This window comes from Puma concolor, chromosome B3 (genome assembly GCF_028749965.1).
Source record: "Puma concolor isolate L17-30 chromosome B3, mPumCon1.1.hap2, whole genome shotgun sequence".
NCBI lineage: Eukaryota > Metazoa > Chordata > Mammalia > Carnivora > Felidae > Puma > Puma concolor.
The window spans coordinates 119,826,409-119,849,546 of record NC_141672.1 but is presented as its reverse complement, the minus strand read 5'-3'; the positions used below and the strand labels follow the sequence as shown (position 1 = coordinate 119,849,546).

The following is a 23,138-nucleotide window of genomic DNA, read 5'->3' as shown; positions in this document are numbered from 1 at the left end:
AAAAAAAAAAGATAGACAGCATAAGAAAGCATCAACAGGAGATGAAAAACTCAGTAAATGATATTAAAAACATGCTAGAGGGAATAAGTAGACTAGAGGAAGCAGAAGAATAGATCAGTGACCTGGAGGAGAGAGTAATGGAAGGCAATCAAACTGAACAGGAGAAAGGAAAAAGATGATAAAGAATGAAAATAGATTAAGGAAACTCAGCAACACTGTCAAATGTAATCACATTTGCATTATAGGGATCCCAGAGGGAGAAGAGAGAGAAAAGAGGGCAGAAAACTTATTTAAAGAAATAATAGTGAAAATTTCTTGAAACTGAGGCAGGAAACAGAAATCCAGATCCAGGAAGCACAGAGATTCCACAACAAAATCAACTCAAGGAGGTCTAAACAAAAACATACAGTAATTAAAATAGCAAAAAAGTAGTGATAAAGAGAATTTTAAAAGTAGCAAGAGAAAAGAAAACAGTTATACACAAGGGAAACCCCATAATGCTATCAGCTAATATTTCAGCAGAAACTTTGCAGGCCAGAAGCAAGCGGCATGATATATTCAAGTGCTGAATGAAAAAAACTTGCAACCAAAAATACTCTATCCAGCAAGGCTATCATTTACAACAGAAGAAGAGGTAAAGAGTTTCCCAAACAGAAGTTAAAGAAGTTCACCACTAAGCCAGCCTTAGAAGAAATGTTAAAGAGCACTCTGATGGAAAGGAAAGACCATAAGCAGGAATAAGGAAAGTAGGATCACAAAAGGAGTGAAATTAAGTATATCTATAAAAAGTCATCAAGGGATTCACAAAATAAAAATACGTAAAGTATGACACCATATACCTAAAGTGTGGTGGGGAGAGGAGTAAAAATTTAGTGCTTTAGAATGGGTTCAAACATATTATAGGCTGCTATATGCATAAGATGTTATATATAAACCTAAAGGTAACCACAAATAAAAAACTGGTAGCAGATATACAAAAAATAAAATAGTAATCCAAGTATATCACTAGTGAAAGCCAGGACACTAAGAGAAGAGAGCAAGAGAAGGAAGGATCAGAGAACTACAAAAATAACCATAAAACAAGTAAATAAAATGTCAATAAGTACGTATCTATCAATAATTACTTTGAATGTGATGGACTAATCAGTCCAAAAGACAAAGGGAGACAAAATGGATAAAAAAAGACCTTGCCTACAGTATGCTATAATATGCTGCCTAAAAGAGACTCTCTTCATACCTAAGATACATGCAGACTGAAAGTGAAGAGATGGAAAAGCATTTATTGTGCAAATGGAAGTGAACAGAAAGCCAGGGCAGCAATACTTATATTGGACAAAACAGATTTTAAAAACAAAGAATGTAACAAGAGACAAAGAAAGACACTACATAATCAGAAAGGAAACAACCCAACAAGAATACATAACAATTGTAAATATTTATGCACCCAACATGGAGAATCCAAATGCATAAAGCAGCTACTAACAAACATAAAGGAAGTAATCAGTACTAATACAGTAAGGGTAGAAGACTTTACATCTCCATACATCAATGCATAGATCATCCACACAGAACATTAACAAGAAAACAATAGCTCTGAATGAATGACACACTGGACCAGATGGATCTATCAGGTATATGTAGAACATCATATCCTAAAACAGAATACACATTCTTTTCATGTGCACATGGAATATTCTCCAGAATAGATCACATGTTACACCACAAAATAAGTCTCAACAAATTCAAAAAGATTGAAGTCGGGCACCTCGGTGGCTCAGTCGATCGAGCATCTGAGTCTTGATATCAGCTCAGGTCATGATCTCACTGTCATGGGACTGAGCCCCACGTCCATGCTCAGCACAGAGCCTGCCTGGGATTCATTCTCTCTCTCTTTCTCTGCCTCTATGTCCATGCTCCCTTTCTCTGTCAAAATAAACTTAAAAAAAAAATTAAAGCTATCTTTTCTGACCACAATGCTATGAAACTAGAAGTCAACCACAAGAAAAAATCTGGAAAGTGCATAAACACATTAAGGTTAAATAACATGCTACTAAATAATGAATGAGCCAAGAAAGAAATAAAAAAAGAAATAAAAGAATACATAGAGACAAATGAAAATGAAAACGCAATGCTCTAAACTTTTGAGGATGCAGCAAAAGCTGTTCTAAGAGGGAAGTTTATAGCAATACAGGTATGCCTCAAGAAGCAAGAAAAATCTCAAATAAACAACCTAAGCTTACAGCTAAAGGAGCTAGAAAAAGAACAAACAAAACTCCCAAAATGTAGAAGAAAGGATATAATAAAGATTTGAAAGAAATAAATGAAATAGAGACTAAAGAAAAATACAAAACATAAATGAAACCAGAAGCTGGTTCTTTGAAAAGAACAAAATTGATAAACCTTTAGCCAGACTCATAAGAGAGAGACGTGGGGAGAGAGATAAAGAGAGAGAGAGGGAGAGAGAGAGAAGGAACTCAAACTCAGAAATGAAAAAGAAACAACTGACACCACAGAAATACAAAGGATTTTAAAAGAATATTAGGAAAATAATTATGGTTGGCCAGCAAATTGGACAACCTAGAAGAAATGGATAAATTCCTGGAAACAGCCTCTCAAAAACTGAATCAGGAAGAAATAGAAAATTTGAACAGAAAAATTACCAGTGATTAAAATGAATCAGTAATCAAAAAACTCCCAACAAACAAAAGTCCAACCCAGATGGCTTCACAGGTGAATTCTATCAAACATTTGAAGAAGAGTTAATACCTATTCTTCTAAGAGAAAGAAAAGCTTCAAAATTCATTTTATGAGGCCTGCCTTACCTTGATACCAAAACAGGATACAGACAAGACAAAAAAAAAAAAAAAAAATAGAACTACAGGCCAATATCTCTGATGAACACACATGCAAAAATCCAAAAAAAAAAAAAATATTAGCGAATCCAGCAATACATTAGAAAAATCATTCACCACGATCAAGTGGGATTTACTCCTGGGATATAAGCATGTTTCAATGTTTGCAAATCAATCAAGGTGATACATCAAATTAACAAGAGAAAGTATAAATGAAAACCATATGATCATTTCAACAATTGTAGAAAAAGCATTTGACACAGTACAACACGCATTTATGATAAAAACTCTTAAGGGGTTTACAGGGAACATACCTCAACATAATAAAGGACATCTATGAAAAACCCACAGCTAACATCATACTCAATGGTGAAAAACTAAGCTTTTCCCATCAGATCAGGAACAAGACAAGGATGTCCACTCTCAACACTTTTAGTCAAGATAGTACTGGAAAGTCTGAGTCACAGCGATCAGTCAAGAAAAGGCAATAAAATGCATCCAAACTGGGAAGAAAGAAGTAGAATTTTTACTATTTGCAGATGACATGATACTCTATATAAAAAACCCTAAATACTCCACCAAAAAACTTAGAACTGATAAATGAATTCAATAAGGTCATAGGATACAAAACCAATATGCAAAAATCCATTGCATTTCTATACACTGATACTGAAGTAGTAAAAAGAGAAATTAAGAAAACAAATCTTTAAAATTTCACCCAAAATACTAAAATATCTAGGAATAAACTTGATCAATGATGTAAAAAACCTGTACTCTAAAAAGTATAAAACACTGATGAAAGGAATTGAAGATGACACAAACAAATGGAAAGAAATTCCATGCTCACGGATTGAGAGAACAAATACTGTTAAATGTCAATATTACCCAAAGCAATCTACAGATTTAATGCAATCCCTATGAAAATACTGACAGCATTTTTCACATAACTAGAACAAATAATCCTAAAATTTGTAGGGAACTACAAAAGACCCCATGTAGTCAAAGCAATCTTGAAAAAGAACAAAACCGGAGGTATCACAATCCCAGATTTCAAGATATACTTCAAAGCTGTAGAAATCAGAACTGTATGCAGTTGGCACAGAAATAGATCTATGATCCTCATAGATCAATAGAAGAGAACAGGGATCCCCAAAATAAATCTATGATCAACTTATCTTCAACAAAGGAGGCAAGAATATGCAATGGGAAAAAGAGTCTCTTCAACAAATGGTGCTAGGAAAACTGGACAGCTACATGCAAAAGAATAAAACTGGACAACTTTCTTACACCATACTGAAAAATAAACTCAAAATGGATTAAAGACCTAAATGTGAGACCTGAAGCCATAAAAATCCAAGAAGAGAGCACAGGAGGTAATTTCGCTGACATTGGCCATAGCAACATTTTTCTAGATAAGTCTCCTTATCTAGATAAGTCTCTAGATAAGTCTAGATCTGCTTTTCTAGATAAGCAAGGGAAACAAAAGCTAAAATAAACTATTGGGACTACATCAAATTTAAAAGCTTGTTCTCAGAAAGGGAAACAATCAACAAATCTACAAGACAACCTACTGAATGGGAGAAGATATTTGCAAGTGACATATCTGATAAAGGGTTAGTATCCAAAATACATAAAGAACTTATACAACTCAACACCCAAGAAACAAATAACCCAATTAAAAAATGGGCAGAAGACATGAACAGACATTTCTCCAAAGAAGACATTCAGATGAATGTGAACAGACACATGAAAAGATGCTCCACATCACTCATTATCAGGGAAATGCAAATCAAAACCACAATGAGATATCACTTCACACCTGTCAGAATGGCTAACACCAAAAACACAAGAAACATCATGCTGGCAAGGATGTGGAGAAAAAGGAATCCTCGTGCCCTGTTGATGGGAATGCAAATTGGTGCAGCCATTGTGGAAAACAGTTTGGAAGTTTCTTAAAAAATTAAAAACAGAACTATGATATGATATAGTAATTCCACTACTGGATATTTACCCAAAGAATACGAAAACACTAATGGAAAAGATAGATGCACCCCTATGTTTACTGCAGCATTATTTACCACAGCCAAGTTATGGAAGCAGCTCAACTGTCCATTGATAGATGAACAGAAAAAGAAGATGTGGTATGTATGTATGTGAATGTACACATGTGTATGTATGTAAATTATAATAGAATAATTTTATATAATATTTATATATTTTAATATATATTAAATATTTTTATATTAAATATATTTTTAATATTTAATACATTTATATAATATAAATATAATTTTTATTAATGCTTAGTTTTGAGAGAGACAGATAGCATGAGTGGGGGAAGGGGAGAGAGAGGGGTACAGAGGATCTGAAGTGGGTTCTGTGCTGACAGCAGAGAGCCTGAAGCGGGGCTCAAACCCATGAGCCATGAGATCATGACCTAAGCCGGAGTCAGACACTCAACCAATTGAGCCACCCAGGTGCCCCTATCTTGTGAAATTTAAACTGAGTTTATGGGCTTATCTTGAAAGCTTTTGCTAAAAGATTTTCAACTGTTCCAAATGGGACTTACTAGCAGTATTTATATAAAAAGATCACACAGGTAGGTGACAGACATTTGGTCCCTCGTTTGCTCAACAAATTATAAAATGATTACTTGGAAAAGTAGGCTTATAGTCTGACCATAGGGCTATTATTAGGCTTGATTGTTGAATACATGTCTAAGCCTAGTATATCAATAAAACAAATATTTATTGTTTAATTTCTAAAATATATATATACACTATATATAATACATATATTTTATATACACACACAATGGAATATTAACTATAAAGAAGAATGAAATCTTGCCATTTGCAACAACATGGATATAAAGAGTATTATGCTAAATGAAATAAGTCAGCCAAAGACAATTATCATATGATTTCACTCCTGTGGAATTTAAGAAACAAAAGAAACAAGAAAAAAAGAGACAAACAAAAATCAAATTCTTAAATACAGCAAACAAACTGATGGGGAGGCAGGTCGGGGGAAGGCTGAAATATGTGAAGGGGATTACAAGTACACTTGTAGTGATGAGCACTGAATAATATGTAGACTTGCTGAATCACAATATTGTACACCTGAAACTAATATAACACTGCATGTTAATTATGGGGGAAGTAAAAAAAAAAAGTGAATTTAATTTACTGAAGTTTACTAATATTTTTAGAACTTTCTGCTTTTCAGTTCATGAGAAAGACTGGCCTACACTTTTTCTTACACCATACTTGTTTTGTTACCAATGTTGTACTGGCCTCAAAGAATGAATTGGGATGTAGTCCCACTTTTTCTCTTTCTGGAATATTTTAAGAATGGAATCATTTATTCCTTGAGTATATGCTAGAAGTTGGCTGTAAAATCATCTAGGTCTTGTGTTTTCTTTATGGAAAGATTGTAAATAACCAATTCAACTTCTTAATGGTTAAGGAACTATTCAGACTTTTTTCTCTCTCTCTCTCTCCCTTCCTTCCTTGTTTCTCTTTTTTTAGTAATCTCTATACCCAATGTGGGGCTCAAACTCATGGCCCTGAGATCGAGTTGTACACTCTTCCAACTGAACCAGCCTCATCAGGCTTTCTATTTCTTGTTGAGCTAGTTTACTTAAGCTTTTAAATGCACTGGTATAAAGTTATTCAAAGTAGCTTCAACTTTTAAATTCCTCTTCAATCTGTAGTTAATTTTCCTTTTTTATTCTTTATATTATTTTCGCCTCATTTTTTCTTGATCAGAAGTTTTTCTATTTTATTAGTTTTTGTGGATAACTAATTTTTGCTTTATTGATACTCTCCAATTTTTGTTTTCTAATTATCTTTATTATAATTTCCCTTCTCTCTGTAGATCAATTTGGCTGGTGTTTTTCTATGATTCTTAGGTTATAGATACTTGACTAGCCATAGCCTTAGAATAGCCTTATTCTTTTCAAATACAAGCACTTAAGGCTATATGTTTTTCTTACAATTTTGCTTTAACTGCATCCCCCAAGCTTTGATATGTAGTATTTTCATTACTGTTCTATTTTAAGTTTAAAAATTTGTGGGGCGCCTGGGTGGCGCAGTCGGTTAAGCGTCCGACTTCAGCCAGGTCACGATCTCGCGGTCCGTGAGTTCGAGCCCCGCGTCGGGCTCTGGGCTGATGGCTCAGAGCCTGGAGCCTGTTTCCGATTCTGTGTCTCCCTCTCTCTCTGCCCCTCCCCCGTTCATGCTCTGTCTCTCTCTGTCGCGAAAATAAACGTTGAAAAAAAAAATTAAAAAAAAAAAAAATTTGTGATTTATTCTATGACTATTGATTTCTACTTTAACTGAATTACATTCAGGGCAAATTGCATAATACTCATATTTAAAGCTATCAACATCCCTTTAAGCATTGTTTTTGGATATGCTATACTTTAATTATTGTCAGTTCAAAATAATTTATAATTTTCCTTTTCATTTTGTAGATATGGTATTGATTTCTAATTTTATTCCATTGTGGTCAGAGAACATACTTCGATTTCAGTCTCTTTAAATTTACTAAGATTGCTTTATGGTCTAGCACATAGTCTATTTTAAACATACTATGCATGCTAGAAAAGAATGTATGTATTCTGCAGTTTTTGGATACAGTGATGTATAAATATCTGTTTGATCAAGGTAGTAACATCTTAACTGACATTACTAGTCAAGATGTTTTATCAGTTACTGAAGGGTATTAAAACATCCACGTATTAGAATGGAATTACTTTCCCCCTTTAATTTTGTTAACATTTGCTTCATGTATTTTGAGACTCTGTTACTATGTTATCACTCACATTTATGATTGTTTTATCTTTTCACTAACTGATGTGATCTTTTATCAAGATGCAGTGTCCCCTTTTATATCTCCTAACAGTTATATATTAAACTTCTCTTCATTTGATATTAATATAGCCACTCTAGCTTTCAATGCTTACTAGTTGAGTCTTTTTTCATCCGTTTACTTCCAACTTATATTTATGTAGGTTGTGTGTCTTTATATTTTAAATGTATTTCACATTGGTAGTATTATAGTTGAGTCCTTCCTTTTATCCTGACAATTTATGCCTAGTAACTGGAGGGTTTTGCACATTTCATTTAATGTAAGTATTGATATATTTGGTTTATATCTATTGTTTTCTGTTTGTCCCTGCTGTTCTCCTGTTCCTTTCCTTCCTTCTTTTGAAATATTTCAAACTCACACACATATATATTTCCCCCTAATTAAAAAAAGTTTTTATTTAAATTCCAGTTAGTTAACATACAGTGTAATATTACTTTCATGTGTACAATCTAGTGATTCAATACTCCCATACAATATCCAGTGCTCATCACAAGTGCCCTCCTTAATCTCTATCACCTATTTAACCCATCCCCTCAACCACCTCCCCTCTGGTAACATCAGTTTGTTCTCTATAGTTAAGAGTCTATTTCTTGGTTACATGTTGGTTTCTAAGCTATTTGCTAGTAGTTGTTCTAAGGGATTATAACATACAATCTTAACTTCACAGTCTACTGAGAGCTGAACTTACCACTTTGTGTAAGATGTGGAACTGTTGTACCCTTACAGGCTCATTTTCTGTCCTCCCCATCCTTTATAGTATAGTTATCATATGTAGTACACCCATATATGTTGTAACCCTACAAGACAATGCTAAAATTTTTGCTTTAAGCCATCACATATACTTTTTAATTTTGTTAAAGAAATAAAGAGGAAAAAGCGTTCATTTCCAGTGCTCTTCATTCTGTCTTAAAGGTGAAAATTTTCACAGGTTATCATTTCCCTTCAACCTGAAACTTCTTTGACACTTTTAGTAGTGCAAACCTGTTGTCAACAGATTCTCTTAGGCATCTGTTTTGTAATATGCAGATGTATTTATTTAACCTTTATTCTTAAAGGGTTTTCCCCCCTAGATACAGAATTCTGGATTGATGTTTTTTCTAAAGATGGTCAAGGGTTTCCAGACTTTGTTGATATATCAGACTCTATTTGAATCATGATTTGCCTTATGCAATGTGGCTATTTTCAAAATTTTCTCTTTGTATTTGATTTTTAGCAGTCTGACTATGACTAATCTAGGCATTATTGTCTTTGTATTTATTCTTTTGGGGGTTTGCTGAGCTTCCTTACTCTGCATATTTATGTCTTTCATAAATCTGGAAAAATTTTAGTCATTATTTTTTCAAAATATTTTAATGCCTCATTCTCTATTTTCCTTCCATCCAATAACAAACATGTATATTACAGGTTGATATTGTCTAACAAGTCCCTGACATTCTGTTCCTTCTCCTTTTCTTCTTTGTTGCCACCTCCCCACCCCCGCTTCCCCATTCTTCAGATTGGGTAATTCCTATTGACACAATTTCAAGTTCAACAATTCCTTCTGCTACTTCCACTCTTTTTAAAAACTGAAGTACAGGGGACAGCACCAATGGTGGCGACATGGCAGCATGGCAGCTTGTGGTACTGGCACTAGTGAGCACCAAAAGCTGCTCTGGGGCAGGGAGCAGGATCTGGACTTCCGTAGATGATATCAGCTCCAAAACACACCACTGACATCGTCAGCTACAGCTGGGTGAAGGGGGGCAAGATGCTGAAGGAAGACTTGAAGATGAAACACGAGATGGGCTTGGATGACCACCATGGTGAGTACTTGTGCATCTTCCTCCCAGAGCATGCAGGCGAGACCAGTATTAAAGTGAAGGGACTCCTCAACATCAAGGCTATAAAGAAGTCAGAGCACACTACTGAGGGGTGTACTGGGGCTGCAAGTTGGACTCCTTTTCCCTGGTCAGCGACCGGGTGTGGTACAAGATGGAAGCTCTTGGGACCAGGTCATCAGCAACAGCTCCCAGAGCAAGTTCTTCACGGTGTCCTTGGAGAACAAGATTGCGGGGAGCTGCACACCTGGAACCTGAATCTGGAGGAAGACCATGCCAAGTATGCCTGCAATGGCACCAATTTGGAAGGCATCAGCAGCCAGGCCATCATCATGCTTCATGTATGAAACTGCTTTGCTGCCCTCTGGCCCTTCGTGGGCAGTATAGCCAAGGTACTAGTGCTGGTCACTGCCATGTTCATCTATGAGAAGTGGTGGAGGCTGGACGAGATCCTGGATAACAAGGACACAGGCTCCGCTTCTCTGAAGAGCAGCAGGCACGTGAACAACAAAAGTGAGAACATTCGCCAGTGGAACAGCAACTGAGGCCTCCAGCCTCTGTCCAGCACAGTTCACTCTGGTGTTTGCAGATGCCACATTCTCTCCTCTTAAAGGAGATCCGCCCCACGAAAGCTAGCCATGCTGTGGGTCAGATCACACGTTTCTTTCCTTTTTTAAACTTAACTATGGTTTTCTACATGTAGACTTCCATTCCTTAGGGGTTTCATTTTTTCTTTTGAAACATTTTGTGAATGTCTCAGGGGAGCCATGAGCTTCCTGTGAGACTCCTGCTGGCTTTTGCCCATTCCCCCCCACCTGTCTCTCCTGTCCCCCGACTGTCTCCTGCCTGTCCCCAGCTGACCCCCAACCCATCCCCTTGGTGTCCCTTGGGCATTTGTCATCCTAGCCCTTTGTGGGGGTTGTGAAGAGCAGACTGCCCTTTGACTGGGACTCTACCTCCTGAGGCTGCTGGGCCTTGCTGGGAACCTTTGTGGAAGGTCACAGGTCATGCATGGTGCAAGTATCCTGCCTGTCTGAAGGTAGTGCTGGCAGGTTGCCTCAGGTCTGTGTCATGTGTGGAGACAGGTTGGACTATGTGGCTGCTGGTGGGCCCTGTGGGCCCCTCACTGTTCCTGCTGTCTACACACCCAGTTGTTTAGGAGTGGTGTGGTGACCATGGCTGCAGAGGCTGCAGTGATAGCAACTGCATAACTCCTCCCCAACTGCTCCCCAGCATCCTGACTTGCCCACTACTCCACCTGCTCATCAATAAAGAAAATATATATATATACACACACACACACACACACACACACACACACACACACACATATAATTGACACACATATCATATTAGTTTCAATTTTACAAGATAGTGATTCAATATTTTTATACATTATGAAATGATCACAATAGGTCTAGTTACCACTCATCACCATACAAAGTTATCACAATTTTATTGACTACATTCCCTATGCTGTACATTACATGTCCATGGCTTATCCATTTTATAACTGAAAGTTTGTCCCTCAACCCCTTCACCTATTTTTCCTGTCCTTCCACTCCCATCCTTTCTGGTAATGACCAGTTTGTTTTCTTATCCATGCATCTGTTTCTCTTCTCTTTTTTCAATACTACATATAAGTGAAATCATACAGTATTTGTCTTTCTCAGTCTGATTTATTTCACATAGCATAATACCCTCTAAGTCCATCCAGGTTGTCACAAATGGCAAAATTTCATTCTTTTTTATGAATAAATAATACTCTTGTGTGTGTGTATCTCACATCTTCTTTATTCATTCATCTACAGATGGACATTTAGGGTGTTTCTATATTTTGGCTATTGTAATAATCCTGCAATAAACATGGGAGTACACATATCTTTTCAAATTAGTGTTCTCATTTGCTTCACATAAATACCCAGAAAGTGGAATTGCTGAATCATACAGTAATTCTATTTTTACTTTTTGAGGAATCTCTATATAGTTGTCCATACTGGCTACACCAACTGGCATTTCTACCAACAGTGCCTGAGAATTCTCATTTCCACATCCACACCAACAGTTGTTATTTTTTTTCTTTTCAAGAGAGAGAGGGAGAGAGTGGGATTAGGGGGGTGGCAAAGGAGAGCAAGAGCCAGAAAGAATCTCAAGCAGGTTCCATGCTCAGTGCGGATCCCAACGTAGGGCTCGATCCCACTACCCTATGATCATGACCTGAGTCGAAATCAAGAGTTAGATGCTTAACTGACTGAGCCACCCAGGTAACCCATTTTTTGTCTTTTTGATAATAGCCAGTGTCCCTGGTCACCTCCTTAGGGCTCCTCAAGCCCCCTAGTAAATTGTTCTTAAAAGTTTAAACTTATTTTGTAAATAATTTTACAATTCTCCCATTTTTCCCTAATGTTAACATGCTACACAACTATTACATAATTACCAAACCCAAAAAATTAACACTGGTATAAAACAATGAGCTTAATTTATAGACCTTATTAGAATTTTGACAGTTTTCTCACTAGTGTCCTTGTTTTGGACCCCAGGATCCAATTCAGGATTCCACAGTAAGTTTAGCTGTCACATCTCTCTAGTTTCCTCTCATCTGTGAGTTTTTCAGTCTTTGCATTTTGGCCCGTTATTTTGTAGGCCACCTTCAATTTGGATCTGTCTGATGTTTTTTTGTGATTAAGTGATGTTTGTGCATTTTTGACAAGAATACCACAAAAGTGATGCTGTGAACTTCTAAGTACGTAATAACAGAGGGTAAATGATGTTGCTATGCTAGCTTTGATCACATGGTTAAAGTACTATCTATCAAGTTCTTTATTATAAAGTTTCTATTTTCCCTTTTTGTAATTAAGTTATCTTGTGGGGAGTTATTCTGAGGCTCTGAATCTGAGGCTCATCATACTTTTGCTCACTAGTTTTTATTCATTAATGATTCTCTCTTGCAATAATTATTACTGTGGTATTTGTCTAAAGGTGATTTTTTTTGTATATATAGTGAATTACATTAAAAAATAAAGGTGACTTTTTTTTCTACTTATCACCATTCCATCTTATTTATTATTCAGTGAATTTTTAAAATCTGTCATTGTATTTTTTAGTTTGATTTTGAAAAAAAAGTTTTTTAATGTTTATTTATATTTGAGAGAGAGAACACACACAAGCAGGGGAGGGGCAGAGAGTGATGGAGACAGAATCTGAAGCAGGCTCCAGGCTCTGAGCTGTCAGCACAGAGCCTGATGCTGGGTTCAAACTCATGAGCCATGAGATCATGACCTGAGCTGAAGTCGGACACTTAACTGAGCTACACAAGCATCCCTAGTTTGATTTTTTTTTTAAAGCAGGCATTTGACTTTGTTAGACACAAACTGTAAAACTCTATTTGTGGAGAGAACCCCAAACCTCACTCTAGTTCTTTTGTCTTTAGTTGAGTCTATCCCACACATGTATGGTACAAGGATCATTCAGACATTATTTAATTGTCTGAAAGGGGACCCTACTTTCTGGCTCTCTCCTTTCTGAACCTCATCCTCACATTCTAGCAGTTGTTTTTACCCCGAAATCTGTCCTCTAGTTCTTCAGGCCAGAAAGACTGTGGATTTTCTATGGTAATTCTAGTCATTGCCTGTGGTACCATCTATGCCCTGCCCTCAGACTAAAAAGCCATAAACCAGGACACACACACCATGCCATTCTCTTCTTCCAAGTGTCTACTCCAATCAGAATGTGTCAGCTTTTGAATGGTCTCTAGTATCTTTAGGTATTTGTTTTTTTATACTTTACCCAGAGTTTATACTTGTTATCTACAGGAGGGTCAGTTTGATAAGAGCTTATTCAGTCACACCTAAAGCAGAACTGGATCATTCATGTGATAACTGATTCTTTCACATTTGTTAAGACTTGCTCTATGGCCTACTGCACAGTCATTTCTTGTAAATTTTCCATGTGTTCTTATAAAGAATGTATATTTCCAATACTGCACATAAGGTTCCATGTGTGTTAAAGCAAGTTTGTTAATTGTTTCATTCAAACTTTTTACACATTTAATAATTGTTTGCTTTACCTGCCATTTGAAAACGGTGTGATGAAATCTCTGCTATAATGCTGGATGTGTCAATTTTTCCCTCAAGCAGTCAGTTAGTGATTTTAGGTTATAGTAATAATGATGGTGATGATAGAACTTCATACGAATGCAGTGGAAGGGCAATTAAAGTTATAATCTGGCCCATTATTTTTAATTCACTAGATCAATTCTGAATGCAGCTTTGAGGGTAAAGTTTCTACAACAGTCATAACATCACTTAACTGTTCTTGCCAACCTTAAATTAGCAGCATGTCAAGTAACAGAGTGGAAAGAATCTAGGTTGGGATTTAGGAGACCTGAATTTTAATCATAGTCCTACTGGTAACAGGCAGTGAAACTTCTGGCAAGTACTCCACTCCACACACCTTCCATCCCTTTCCTCTTCTGAGTTCCACTGCCGTTGTTTATAAAACAAAAGGACTGAACTACACCAGATACGATGAAGGCCTCCTTTCTGCTTCTGATATTCTCTGTGTCAATATGACATTCTCTGTATCAATACGTGTCCTATAAGACACAAACAGACTTCACATTACTGATGAAGAAAAGGGCAGGTTGTCCTTGACAGCTTGAGTAAGTGCCACATAGTGAAAGGAGGTAACAGGTTGCAATTGGCATCAGGAAGAGTACTATTACCTGTGGAGGGTTGAAGGATTTCTAATCCCATATAATTAACTATGGAGTCCATGTTCTGGCTCCTTAGTACAAAGAAAACTATGTGGTTAATGCTAGTTCCAGGCCTTTGCTGCTATAATGAAAATCAAACAGGCACCAGCATGGCTTTGCACATGACTCAGTAAAATACAATCCCCTTGTTGTAGGGTTGCATTTATATTTTGTTTATATACAGAACTTTCCTGTCACCTTCTGAAGTACTCACCAACAGCCTATTTGATCCAACTATATCATATCAATTATTTAAGGTTTGTACATCACTTTTTAATTAATAATCTCCTTGGTTCCAGAAAATATATACGCACAATTTATAAGCATATTCTTTAAATATTCAATAAAGAACAGGTCACTATGAATTAAAAATAAAGATGCTAATAAAATATTTAATGCTTTTTACAATGCAATGAAACATCAAGAAATTATAAAAGTCTTTTAATTAAATGCTTTTCCAGTGTATCCTACCCAGGTGCCAATATTAAACATGTATAAAATTAAAGTCACAAAAATGTTGTTTTGTCTCATTTGTCAATTCAATAAAGTGAGTACACATCAATTCAGGTTATAGGAAGGGAAACCCTGGACAGGGGCTCAAGAGACTAGGATCCAAGTCATGTTCTATCACTGAATAGCTGTGTGATCTCTTTGCCACATTTCAATTTGCTCATCTGTAATACAGACTATTTACAATTTCCAAAAGTAATGTCTGTTAATCTATTTTCCCAGCACTCAGTAATATTTTCACTGGTCTTTCCTGATGATAAAAAACATGTAACATAAATTTACCTTGTAACAATTTTAAAGTATACATTACAATCTAATTAACTATATGCACAAACTTACAATTTGCTGTAAAACAGATCTCCAGAACTTTTTCATCTCTCATGACTGAAACTCAATACTCATTAAACATCAACTTCCCATTTCCCTTCACCTCAGCTCCTGGCAACCACAATTCTACTCTCTGTTTTACAAGTTTGACTACTTCAGATATCTCAAATAAGTGAAATCATGCAGTATTTGTTCCTTGTGACTGGCTTATTTTGCTTAGCATACTGCCCTCAGGTTCACTCATGTTGTAGCATAAGACGGGACCATCTTCTTTTTTATGGATGAATAGTATTATATGGATGAATATATATATGTGTGTATATATATGTGTGTATATATACACACATATATAATATATATACATATATTGTATATATTATATATATATATATATATATATATATATATACACACACACACACATATACACATACATACATATTTTCTTTATCCATACATCTGTCAATGGATATTTATTTCCACCTCTTGGCTATTATGAATAATGCTACACTAAACATGAGAGTGCAAATGCAGGCATACCTCATTTAACTGTGCTTCACAGATAGTGCATTGTTTTACAAATTGAAGGTTTGTGGCAACACTGCATCGAGCAAGTCTATCAGCACCATTTTTCCAACAGCATTTGCTTACTTCATGTTTCTGTGTCACGTTTGGAAATTCTTAAAATACTTCAAACTTTTTCATTATTGTCTTTGTTATGGTGATCTGTGATCAGTGATCTTTGATGTTACCCCCATTGTAATTGTTTGGGGACACCATGAATTGCACTCATGTAAAGATGATGAACTTGATAAATGCTGTGTGTGTTCTGATTGCCCCATCTATCAGCTGTTCCCCCAACTCTCTCCCTTTCCTTGGGCCTCCCTATTCTTGATACACAATATTGAAATTAGGCCAATTAATACAATGGCCTCTAAGTGTTCAAGTGACAAGAATAGTGGCATGTCTCCCACTTTAAATCAAAAGCTACAAAAGATTAAACTCAGTGAGGAACGCATGTCGAAAGTCAAGATACACCAAAAGCTAAGCCTCTTGCACCAGTTAGCCAAGATGTGAATGCAAAGGAAAAGTACTTGAAGGAATTTCTTTTTCTTGATGGAAATTAAAGTGCTACTCCAGTGAATAAGCCTTACTGCAGATATAGAGAAAGTTTTAGTTGTTTGGATAGAAGATCAAACTAGCCACAATATCCCCTTGAGCTAAAACCTAATCCAGAGCAAGGCCATAACTCTTTTCAATTCTATATGAAGATCAAGAGGGGAGGAAAGTTTAGAAGAAAACTTTGAATCTAGCAGAGATTGGTTCATGAGGTTGAAGGAAAAGGTATTCTATTTAAAGATAAAATTTTTAGGGGCGCCTGGGTGGCTCAGTCGGCTGAGCGTCCGGCTTCGGCTTCTCCATAATATCAAAGGGCAAGATGAAGAGCAGGTGTTGATACAGAAGCTGCAGTAAGTTACCCAGAAAATCTAGCTAGAATAATTAATGAAGGTGGAGATGCTAAACAGCAGATTTTCTCAGTGTAAATAAAGCTGCCTTATATTAGAAGAAGATGCCATCTCGTACATTCATAACTAGAGAGTAGTCCATGCCTGGCTTCAAAGCTTCAAAGTGCAGGCTGACTCTCTTGTTAGGGGCTAATGCAGCTGGTAACTTTATGTTGAAGCCAATGTGTATTTACCATTCTGAAAATCCTAGGGCCCTTAAGAATTATGCGAAATCTACTGTGCATCTGCTCTATAAACAAAGCCTAGATGACAGCACATCTGTTTATGACCTGGTTTACTGAATATTTTAAGTCTACTGTAAACCTCTACCACTTAGAAAAATATTTCTTTCCAAATATTACTGCTTATTAACAAAGTCCTGGTCACCCAAGAGTTCTGATGATGCTGTACAATGAGATGAATGTTTGTTTTCATGCCTGCTAACAAACATCCATTCTATAGTCCATTGATTAAGGAGTCATTATCAATTTCAAGTCTTCTTACTTAAGAAATACACTTGTAAGGCTATAGCTGCCACAAATGGATCTTGACAAAGTAAATTGAAAACCTCCTGGAAAAGATTCACCATTCTTTTTATTTTTTTTATGTTTATTTATTTTTTGAGAGAGAGAGAGAGAGAGAGAAACAAAGTGTGAGGTTCGGGGGAGGGACAGAGAGAGAGGGAGACACAGAATCCAAAGCAGGCTTGAGGTTCCATGCTGTCAGCACAGAGCCTGACACGGGACTCAAACTCACGAAGTGTGAGATCATGATCCGAGCTGAAGTCAGACACTTAATTGACTGAGCCACCCAGGCACCCCAAAGATTCACCATTCTTGATGCCATTAAGAACATTTGTGATTCATGGGAAGAGGTCAAAATATCAACATTAACAGGAGTTTGGAAGAAGCTGGTTCTCTCATGGAGGAGTTTGAGAGGTTTCAGACTTCAGTGGAGGAAGTAACTGCAGATGTGGTGGAAGTAGCAAGAGAACTAAACTAGAAGTAGAGCCTAAAGATGGGACTGAACTCTGCAATCTTGTGACAAAACTTTACTTGATGAGGTGTTGCTTCTTAAGGATGAGCAAAGAAAGAGGTTTTTGAGATGGACTATAAAGACTGTCAAAATGACAAAAAAAGATTAAGAATATTACATAAGGTTAGTTGAGAAAGCAATGGCGAAATTTGAGAGGATTGACTCCATTTTTGACAGGAGTAGTACTGCGAGTAAAATGCTACTGAATTGCATCACATGTAAAAGAAAAATCATTCATGAAAGGAAGAGTCATTCAATGCAGCAAATTTCACTGTATGTTGTTTTATTTTAAGAAATTGTCAAAAAAACTTAACCAAGGAGGTGAAAGATCTTTACTCCGACAACTATAAAACATGATGAAAGAAACTGAAGACAAAAACAAGTGGAAAGATGTTCATGGATTGAGAGAACAAATATTGTTAAAATGTCCCTACTGCCCAAAGCAATCTACAGATTCAATGCAATCCTTATCAAAATATCAACAGCATTTTTCACATAACTAGGACAAATAATCCTAAAATGTGTATAGAATCACAAAAAAAACCCAAATAGCTAAAGCAATCTTGAAAAAGGAGAACAAAACTGGAGGTATTACAATCCTAGATTTTCAGATATACTACCAAGCTATAGTAATCAGAACATTATGGAATTGGCACAAAAACAGACACATAGATCAATGGAACAGAATAGAGAGCCCAGAAATAAACCCACAACTATATGGTCAATTAATCTTTGACAAAGGAGGCAAGAATATGCAATGGGAAAAAGAGAGTCTCTTCAACAAATGGTGCCAGGAAAACTAGACAGCCACATGCAAAAGAATAAAACTGGACGACTTTGTTACACCATACTCAAAAATAAACTAAAAATGGCTTAAAGACTTAAATGTGAGACCTAAAACCATAAAAATCCTCAAAGAAAACAGGCAGTAATTTCTTTGACATCAGTTGTAGCAACATCTTTCTAGATTTGTCTCTTGAGGCAAGGAAAGCAAAAGCAAAAATAAACTATTGGGACTAATCAAATTCAAAAGCTTCTGCATGGAAAGGGAAACAATCAACAAACTATAAGACAACCTACTGAATGGAAAAAGATATTTGCAAATGACATATCTGGATAAAGGGTTAGTATCCAAAATATATAAAGAACTCAACACTCAAACAACAACTCAATATTCAAAAAACAAATAATCCAATTAAAAAATGGGCAGAAAACGTGAACAGACATTTCCCTAAAGAAGACAGATAGACAACAGACACATGAAAAGATGCTCCAAATCCTTAAACATCTGGGAAATGAAAATAAAAACCACAATGAGATATCACCACATACCTGTCAGAATGGCTAACATCAAAAACACAAGAAACATTATGTTAGCAAGGATGTGGAGAAAAAGGAACCTTAGTACACTGCTGGTGGGAATGCAAATTGGTACAGCCACTATGGAAAACAGTATGGAGGTTCATCAAAAAATTAAAAATAGAACTACTATATGATCCAGTAATTCCACTACTGGGTATTTACCCAGAGAATATGAAAACACTAATAAAAAAAGATAGATGTACCCCATGTTTATTACAGCATTGTTTGCAATAGCCAAATTATGGAAGCAGTCCCAACTATCCATTGACAGATGAAAGAATGGATAAAGATGAGGCATATCTTATTCTTAGATTTGTTGACTTGTTTGTGAACTAATATGTGATCTATATCAGAGAATGTCCCGTGTGTGCTTGAGAAAAATGTGTATTTTGCTGCTGTTAGGTGGAGTATTTGGTATATGTGTGTTAGGTGCATTTGGTCTGCAGTGTTGTTTAAACCATCTGGTTCCCTAATTGGTTTTCTTTCTGGATGTTTATCCATTATTCAAATTGGGGTATTGAAATCCCCTACTTTTATTGTGTTGCTGTCTTTTTCTCCCTGCAATTCTTTCAATGTTTGCTTCCTGTATTTGGGTGCCCTGATGGGTGCCTATGTATTTACAGTATCTTCCCAGAAAATTGAAAACTGTCCTTCTAAAGTGAGTCTCTTGAGTCTATTTGAGTAGACAGTATATAGTTAGATCTTGTTTTTTGATCCGTTCAGTCACTGTATGCATTTTTATTGGGGAGTTTAACCTACCTACATTTATTTATTTATTAACATTTATTTATTTAAAATACCCACATGTAAGTGGACCCATGCAGTTCAAACCCATGTTGTTCAAGGATCAACTGTACTTTTATATGCTTTTGTATTGCCATTTAACATCTTTTTGCTCCTACTTGAAGGACTCACCTTACAATTTCTTTTTAAAAAATTTTTTAAAAGATTTTATTTTTAAGTAACCTCTACATCCAACGTGGGGCTCAAATTCACAACCCAAGATCAAGAGTTACATGCTCTACTGACTGAGCCAGACTGGTGCCCCTCACTTTCTAATTTCTGTAAGGCAGGGCTAGTGGTGATGAGTTCTTAGGTTTTGATTATCTGGGAAAGTTTTTAATTACTTCATTTCTTAAGGATAGTTTGACTGGGTATAGTTTTCTTGGTTGGCATTGTTTTTTCTTTTAGCATTTTGAATATATCCTTCCATCCCTTCTAGCCTACAGGGTTTCTGGTGAGAAATCACTGATTTTATACAGGTTCCCTTGTACATGACAAGTCACTTTCTTCTTATTGCTTTCAAAATTCTCTTTGTCTCTGACTTTTGACAAGTTGATTATAATGTTTCTCTGTGTGGATTTCTTTGGGTTCATTATAGTTGGATTCTGTGGGACTTCTTGAATCTGGATGTCCATTTCCTTCCCCAGACAGGGAAATTTTTAGCTATTATTCTTTAAAATAGCTTTCTGCCCCATTCTCTCTCCTCCTTTTGGGAGTACCATAATGTGTATATTGGTCTGTCTGATGGTACTGCATATGTCCCCTAGGCATTCTTCACTATTTTTCATTATTTTTCCTTTTTATCCCTGTGACTGCATAATTTCAGATGACTTGTCTTTAAGTTCACTCATTCTTTCTTCTATTTTATCAAGTCTGCTTGTGAACTCCTCTACCTGATTTTTCAGTTCAATTATTGTTTTCTTCAGCTCTAAAACTTGCTTTTTTAAAAAATATTTTCTATCTCTTTGTTATTTTCATTTTGTTCATGCATCATTTTCTTGAGCTCATTGAACATCTTTATGATAATTATTTTGAATTCTTTGTCAGTTAATTCATATACCTGTTTCTTTAAGACTGGTTTCTGTAGATTTATCTTGTTCTTTTGTATAGGCCATATTTCACTGTTTCTTTGTGTATCTTATACCTTTGTGTTGGAATCTGTACATTTGGAAAAAAAAGGCATCTCTTTTAGACTTTACATCTTGGCTTTGTAGAGAGGAAGCCACCAGTCACCTTGGTTAGAGAATCTAGGGGTTTCTGAAACCTTTTGATGGGTGATGTGGCTTCTCTGGGTCTACGTGTATAATTTCTCAAGTAGAGAGTTTTGCTGGTTTCTTTTCAGGACATCATAATCTCTTGCTCCCTCTGGTGTCTGTCTGCAACATTAAGTTCTCTGGTTCTACAACAGCAAGCTGCCCTGCTCTCTCATGTTCTCAGGCGCTTCCAGGCATCCAAAATATGCCCGCTCCTTGTCAGTGCCCTGAGTCAGGTGAAACAGGTTCAAGACCCTTGGGAAGCTCTCCAAAAAGCCAAAATGCCAGACTTACACTCTACTCCCCTCTCCCTCCTAGAAGAGAACTCATAAACTGGGGTATTGTCTGCCAGTGCTGAGCTTTGCTGGCTTAGGGAGGGGGTAAACACAAGTAAAGTAAAACCATTCTTCTTATTCATTTCAATGTGGTTGTTCTTGGCTTTGAGACTGCCTGGGGGTATTTCAACAACTTAACTGTCTTCTGGAATTCTCACAATGGTATTTTGGTCCATATACTATTATGTTGGTGTCTCTGTGGGGGAAGGAGGGCTAGGACTTCCTGTTCTGCCCTCTTTCTCTTTTCACTGGTCTTTTCATTGCCTTCCAGTGTGCATATTTGGTCTCTTCAAGGAGACATTTTGAAGCTAGAGACCCACTGTTCTGTGCACTGGGAAAATTTAGGCACAGAGATGTTGAACCATGCTTCTGGAATAACAGTAATCTGCTTTAACATATTTTAAAACTTTCATGCTTCTTGGAATATAATACATTTATGCTAGCTTTCAACCTAAATGATGTCTATCTAAATGTATTGTTTTCACAGGGCTTCAAATAAACTTCTGAAGAGCTTATCCCAAAAATCCTACTTAGAATCTCTGTTGCAAGGTATACTTTACTGTGCCACTTGTGCTAATTTATCTTCTGTAAAAATCCTAACCTAGAAAGGAATTTCCACCCTTCCTCAAGGCAGAGTGAAGTCCAATTTCTTCCCTAAACCTCTTTAATGTTCCAAGTTAGAATTCACTCATTCACTCATCAGATATTTGAGGAGCACCACTTATGTGTCAGGTACTCTTCTAGATTGCTTAGGATACTCTGTAGCTCTCATTACATCACAAACTTCTCACAGCTTTTCTTTAGTATTTGTGTGTGCAAGTTCTTCCTTAACTGTAGGCTTCTGGAGTGAAAGAACTGTGTCCAATGTTCTCTGTAACCCTGGCATCTGTACAGTGCTTTGCACAGAGTTCAAATAAAATATAAGAGTGCTAAAACAAATTTCAAGCAGCTAGACCAAAAAAAATTTTTTTTTCTTCTAAACTATCTCAGTTTCCTCAAGAAGGTTGAAGTGCCTCATTATTAGGTGTCTTATATATCTCACCAGACTTAATTAGCTTCTTTCTCATCCTTCTGTAAAATGTGTTGATGACTATTTTCTCTCCATTACTTAATAGGTACTGCAAGTTAGTGGTCCATATTTCAGTTACATGGTTATCAAAACCAGTTATCAAGAAAAATGGAAACGTATTCAAGTGATTTCAAGAAATGTAAAATCACCATCCCTAACCATCTCCATCCCTTTTCTCCCCAAATTAGGAAACACAATCTCCTCTGCCAACTGTCACAAACTCAGTCACAGCTGTATTAGAATTGAAAGCAGCCTAAAAGATCTGTAAAAACCAAGAAGTGCCACGTATAAGGAAAGGAGGAATAAAATGTATTTGGCAAATAAATGTCCCAGGACTACAGTCCTGAACTGAGAAAACGAAACACAGAACGTGGTGAGATCCACCGGTCAGGAGATTAAAAGCTTTTCTGAGTGTCAAGAAACCATGAAGTCATAAGCAAGGCTATATTATTCAAGGAAGAAGGAGAGGATCAAGCTACTTACAAGCTCCTGGCACATGGTAGGCACTTAGTAAATGAGGAGCTAAGGTCTAGCTCAAATGTCCCTGCTTTGTGATGTCCCAGGCTATAAAACACCTTCCTGTACTCCACTGTAGTCTGTATATGCTGCCATCACACTGTTTACTATATGCAATCTATCTATCTGTTCTTACTCCTAAACTG

At 36.4% G+C, this 23,138-nt stretch overlaps 1 protein-coding gene and 1 pseudogene across 5 annotated transcripts in view; one reads left to right on the top strand and one right to left on the bottom strand.

The window, feature by feature from the left end:
- The window catches only part of SCAPER (S-phase cyclin A associated protein in the ER), a 505,214-nt gene that overhangs the window by 103,507 nt on the left and 378,569 nt on the right, over positions 1-23,138 (bottom strand). The window lies entirely within an intron of this gene.
- Positions 9,327-10,101, top strand: LOC147580342 (basigin pseudogene; annotated as a pseudogene).